The 6,000-nt window shown below is 42.6% G+C and overlaps 1 protein-coding gene across 2 annotated transcripts in view; it reads left to right on the forward strand.

Annotated features, from left to right (window-relative positions):
• The window catches only part of RALY (RALY heterogeneous nuclear ribonucleoprotein), a 337,971-nt gene extending 334,769 nt beyond the window's left edge, over nucleotides 1-3,202 (forward strand). For both annotated transcript variants that reach the window (XM_073683763.1, XM_073683764.1), the window contains one exon: nucleotides 309-3,202. The gene's annotated coding sequence lies outside the window, so the exon portion shown is untranslated. The remainder of the gene's footprint in view (nucleotides 1-308) is intronic.
• The last annotated feature ends 2,798 nt before the right edge of the window (nucleotides 3,203-6,000 follow it).

Below are 6,000 nucleotides of genomic sequence, written 5' to 3' on the forward strand. Positions count from 1 at the left end.
TATGGGCCTATATTTTACCTCTGTGTGTATATTTTTTTTTTCATAGAGGCATTTGGAGGTTTTTTTTTCAGTAGTCAACTATCTTCATCAGTGTCATAAACTATAATAAATAAAGTGGCATTTTTAGGTATGGAGTATGCTTTTGCCATTTTTGGATAATAGCCTCAAAAATTGCCTCTTTATGCCACAATTTTGTGAATTCCATTTTTTAGGTAACTCAGTGAGTTTACCTGGAAAACAAGAAATATGGTGAATATTTTACTATTATTTGCTATCTACATATAACTATCTCTATTTTGTCTTTGCAGCTGCACCTGACGGCTTGTGATCTGCGAGGAGTAATGGCTATGGTTCTGTATATGGACTCCTATATTCTGCCTCCCTGAGAAACCAGAGTGTTGGCTGGATTTTCAGAAGATGTAAAAACATGAAGTATTATTTATCATTTTATAATATGAGACAGCAGTGACCAGTCTGATGAAGGAAGCACTCACCCTTATCTGAACCAATGGAGAGCCAGAGACTGGACCTTCATTCCCATGTTATAATAATATGCTCCATGCTGACGGATATATGAACAGAACAGACTACGCTCTTTACATCAGGGGATCAACTAGGGGGCGCTCTTGAGGCAGAGGGATCCAACAGGTCACAATGCCTTGGGGTTGAAAATGGTAAAAAAAAGTTAACCCGTCACTGGTTTTAGCACATCTAAGATTGGATATATTCACACAGTGTGGTCAAGTCACAATTTATTGCTGCAATTACCGCAAAATTCTGTAAAAATAGTTCCGTTTTGCAAAATCGCATGAAAACAGGATTTCAGATGTGAATATATCCATATTCAGCAGCAAGAAAATTGTTAAATGTGCTCCACATACACAACTTTAGCAGGAGATAGAAGGAATAGAATTAGGAATCTAGCAGCAGGTTCACTGTAAAGCACATTTGGAATCAAATGACAACAGAGACACCTTAGGTCACATGCACATGGCCGAATCACAAATCTGTGTTGTGCAAAAAATCTATGTTCCAATGCTGTATTAGGCCTCGTTCAGATTGCCGGACTAGCACCAATAGTAGATCTAATGACCAACACTATATACAGTATATGATGCTGTTGGTTCATGTCATTACTTCCGTGGTTAGGCTTGGAGTTGCAAGTATAATAAAAACGTTAAGATATGGTCTCACTATGGCTGTCTGAATGAGGCTTCATGCAGATATTCTCCTAGAAAAGTAAGATACAACAGTACCCGTACAGTTAGAATACAGTAGCAAACAGAGTGCCCACCTCTCTGTAATACACACCAATGGGAATCCTATGAGACTCTGTATGGAGTCTATGACAGAATTGTAACAAGGACAGTTTCTGGTAGCTGTATTTTATAGGGATACTCCTGTAAGAAGTGATTACCCATCCACAGGATCGGTGATAACTTATAGATCACTACAGGTTTTACCAGCACAAATTGCTTGAATGAAGTGGTGGTCACAGTGCTTCATTATTTCTCTGTAGAACTGCTGCAGATACAAGAGCACACTTGGCTATCTCTGGTGGTATTATAGAGAATGAAATGAATGAAGTGACTGGTGCATGCTGGATCCATTCAAAGTCGGGATGAAAGTGCAATTTCAAAGCCAATACAAACCAGTCACACGTACCAGAACCCTTCATTCACATACATCTTAGTTTAACTTGACGGTTGTATGGAGACGTATTATATTTGCCTGAGATCTTAAAGTAGCACTTCAGCTGTTTGCTTGTTTTCATATATCTTGTCACTAGTATCCCACCATATTTAATTGAGCTAGTATCCCCTTATTTAGTTTGCACCTTTCTTTCTGGAAATTCATGGAATACTTCAGTTAGGTCATGATAACACCCAGGAAATTACATGGCTTCTCAAGCTCTCTAAAGAGGTTCACCATGTCAGCCAATAGAAGTTTCAAATGATTCAGCTACTTGGAATGTACCACTGACATGCTCCACAGGCAGGGAAGTGGTTGGAGGGGGGGGGGGAATAAGCTTGTATCAAAGGTAATGATGATGACTACACAGCTCCTTTCACACAGATATTATGTAGGAGATCACAGGTCAGCCTCCCTTAATGTAGACTTATAATTTACTCTATGTAATAAAGGGAAGGGGATAATAACATTGTCATACCAGCAGATATACATGCTACTAGCTCTAGCTCGCCATATGATGCTGTGCTGATGCAATATGAGATTTATAGCAGTGCACAAAGGAATTCGAAACAGGATGAGAGCTAGGAATCAAGATGGAGGCTGAAGGGAAGAAAGACGGAGGTTGAACTACATGGAAATAAGTATGACTATAGAAGTACAGAGTGTGAGATTCAAGCAGGCAGGGGGCAGTTATATATAGAAGAAAAAAAAATGGGAATGTTTCTTTAAATACCATGTGCATGTCTCATTGATTTGTGTGGGAAAAATACAGCATATTGAAAAATATGACGTTCACAAAGAAATTTCACTATATAAGAAATATAGATTTGCAAACAGTGCCATAGAGCAACACGGGTTCCACATTTAGGGCATATTCCAAAAGTAAAGAATATAAGCCTGTGAATGAAGTCTAACAATTATGTTAATATGATTTGTCTGAATGAGGCTAATCTAGTTTGAATAAATTGAACTGTTCTAAATAACCTGAGATTAGCAACATATATAATATATATCACATAGACATGTATTAGTTCTGCTCATCCACTCAAAAAATTCCCTGTACTGTTCTTTGAGCCACGTTCTCACTTCCGCTTCCCCTTTGAGGGGTCAAAATTAGTAGGTTCCTGGTGATCTCCTCATCTTGCACTGGTCACTGGTCTAGTAGAAGTCAGAGTGTCACTAATTTACACGAGGGCAGAAGCTGCTGTATGTACATATAAGGGATGTAATTACAGATAAAGATAAAAATGTTTTCTAACTTTTTTTAAATACCTTATTTCAATACAGATAAATGTACTGTTACAATATGGGTCTTTCTTGTGACGTGGGAAGTGAGTGCATAGTAACAATAATAAAAACTGATGGCGATCACCAAACTCAGGTGAAGAAGGCCAGGATCACACTGATCTACAGTATATACTTGTGTGTAAAATCTATTGTGTCTATGTAAGGAAAGCGTGTAAAATCTGTGCTATCTGATGCTGTAAATAAAGGATCCTGTAAAATTAAAGTCTGGTGGCTCATTATTCCAACAGAAAAGCTATCGGCACAAAACTGATCAGAGACCTCCAGAAAAAGGGTTTGGCTATTTTATCTTTATTTTATCAAACGTGTTGGGGACATGATTTTGTGGTACTTACATAATTATTACAGGTTCTTCTCTTGCACTTGTTAGTGCAGCCTTCCTTATAGACCACACATGTGGGTCCATTATAATGTATGGGGGATTATATGGTTCCATTATACTGCATGGAGGACTATGTGGGGCCATTAAATGGTACGGAGGACTATGTAGGGCCATTATACTGTATGGAGGACTATGTAGGGCCATTATACTGTATGGAGGACTACGTGGGGCCCATTATACTGTATGGAGGACTATGTGGGGCCCATTATACTCTATGGAGAACTATGTGGGGCGCATTATACTGTATGGAGGACTATGTGGGGCCCATTATGCCATATGAAGGACTATGTGGGGCCCATTATATGATACGGAGGACTATGTGGGGCCATTGTGCCGTATGGAGGACTATATGGGGCCATTATACCATATGGAGGACTATGTGGGGCCATTATATCATATAGAGGACTATGTTGGGCCCATTATACTGTATGGACGACTATGTGGGGCTCAGCTTTCTGAGTGGAGGTCTGTGTGGGGATCACAGTTGGGGCATCATACTGTGATAGGTCACCATACTTTGCTGGGGGATGTACAGTAGGGTCATCATAACATGCATGTGGAGGACACTGTAGAGGAATTTACTGTAGGGGTATCACGCTGTGTTTGGGGGGGCACTTTTGTTGGCATCATACTTTATTATCTGTATTATTAATTAATTCAAGGTCTTTTATCCTTTGTAATTACGTATTTGACTTAGGTCATATGCTTTTTACTGCTCATACAGATTATATTTTTCCAGTAGGCCCCATTTGTGATTATGTGCTAATTTTATTATAAGATCTATTAATTAAAATGCATTTTGATCATGGGACAAGACCTTTAAGTTTCTTTCCATATGAAAATTGTCATTATTATGTTTGATGATAAGGAAAAACTTCCTCAATTGTAGAAATTTGTTTTAATAAATATCAAGGTTGGCCCGCAACTTTGTCCAAGCTTTTAATTTTGTCCCTCTATGTATTTGAATTTGACATCCCTGTTATAGACTGTACAATTAATTCTCTTATTCTCAAAATGTCTGCTGATAGAGCAGCATGTGACCATACATGTCTATCAGTCTCCTCCAACTGAAAAACACTTCCCCATGGAGCGCCCTTCAACTGCAGCAGCCTGATGGACATGTTGGTCACATGCTCCTCCATCAGGAGACTTTTTGAGAACATTAGAACTGTACAGTCTATAAAGAAGGCTGCACTAATAAATACAGGAGAGGAACCTGTAAGAATTATGTATTAGTAAGTGCCACAAAATCATGTCCCCAACATATTTGTTAAAGTAAAGATAAAGTGGACAACACCCTTAAAGCGGTTGTCTGGCCTTAGGCTAAAAGTATTCAGTAATTCTATCTGACTGCAGACTTGTGAATCCTCACAATATGTGTGACGCCCTGCGGCCGCAGGCTGTCACAGAACTCCTGGGTGTTGCACAGACGGATTCTCCCCAGTGGCCTCAATACATGCAGACACCTCCACCCAAGTCCACTAGATGGAGCCCTGTCAGGTATATATATACTGGGGGTGGAGTTCAGGAAGTCAGTCAGTGGGAAGCAGTGAGTGTGACACGTGGGAAGCAGTGAGTGTGACACGATGCTGCAGCACCAGATAACCTGAAGTCTGTGTGGCTGAAAGCCAGGCTAGGCCCAAGCTGCGGGCTAGTCTGGCCAGTGAGAGCCTAGAGTGTTGCCGATGGCAAAGAGGAGAGGAGAGAGGAGTTGAAGGGGCAGAGGAGCATCCTAGGCTCACCCCAAAGATACAAACCGGACACTGGGTCCGCGCCTACAGGGTCCTTTATACCCAGTAGGGACCACCGGCATTCCAGGAGGACTACAAGTCCCTGGCAGACCTGAAGCTAGACCCATTACAGGAGCAGGAATCACGAAGGCCCCGGCGACCAGGGATAGTGGTTGCCAGCAGAAGGTCCCACTACCAAGCGACAGGTGAAGGAACAGCACGACACATAAGCTAGGCCCAGTTGCAGGCTGGCCAGGAGCATACAGAGAGGCAGACACGGACCAGGAGGCCTTATACCCGCTCACTGGGGAGAAGTCCTGAAGCGCACCCATCCTACTGAGTACCCTGGACCGTACCTGACATCAGCACCAGTAAAGGTATTGAAGCGAATCCCCTGTCTCTGTCAGTTACTCCTGCTGCGCCATCCCGCCTGCACTACAAGCCCCAGCATCACCACCCACCACCAAGCTCCACACTGCCCCGGGGGCCCGCTCCACCTGTGGGGAGCAGAAACACCTCAGCTGCCATCCCAACACCCCCGGAGGTCTGAAGCAGTGCTGGTAATCATTACCAGGTACCACAGGTGGCGTCACAAACTGTTTATTTTATCCAAGTTCCAATCCCCTTTTTCAAGAGTGACCCCAGGGTACGGGCCCGGGAGCCGACCACCGGGACATCCCCAAACTAGGTAAAGGCCCGGGTACCGAGTCGTCCCCATCCCCTGGGCGCTTCACATGCACATTGTGAGGATTCTCCATTACCAGCGCTTAGAGCGACAGGCACGTTTCCGCAAGTGTGCAATTTGCATACATGCAGTCACATGCCAACTAGACAGTGCAAGTGTATTGAGCAAGGCCGGACATGTGGCGGAAGTACGCAAACCGCGCTCTG

Source organism: Phyllobates terribilis, unplaced genomic scaffold (genome assembly GCF_046119375.1).
Source record: "Phyllobates terribilis strain yellow unplaced genomic scaffold, ASM4611937v1 Scaffold_5__5_contigs__length_657084704, whole genome shotgun sequence".
Classification (NCBI taxonomy): domain Eukaryota; kingdom Metazoa; phylum Chordata; class Amphibia; order Anura; family Dendrobatidae; genus Phyllobates; species Phyllobates terribilis.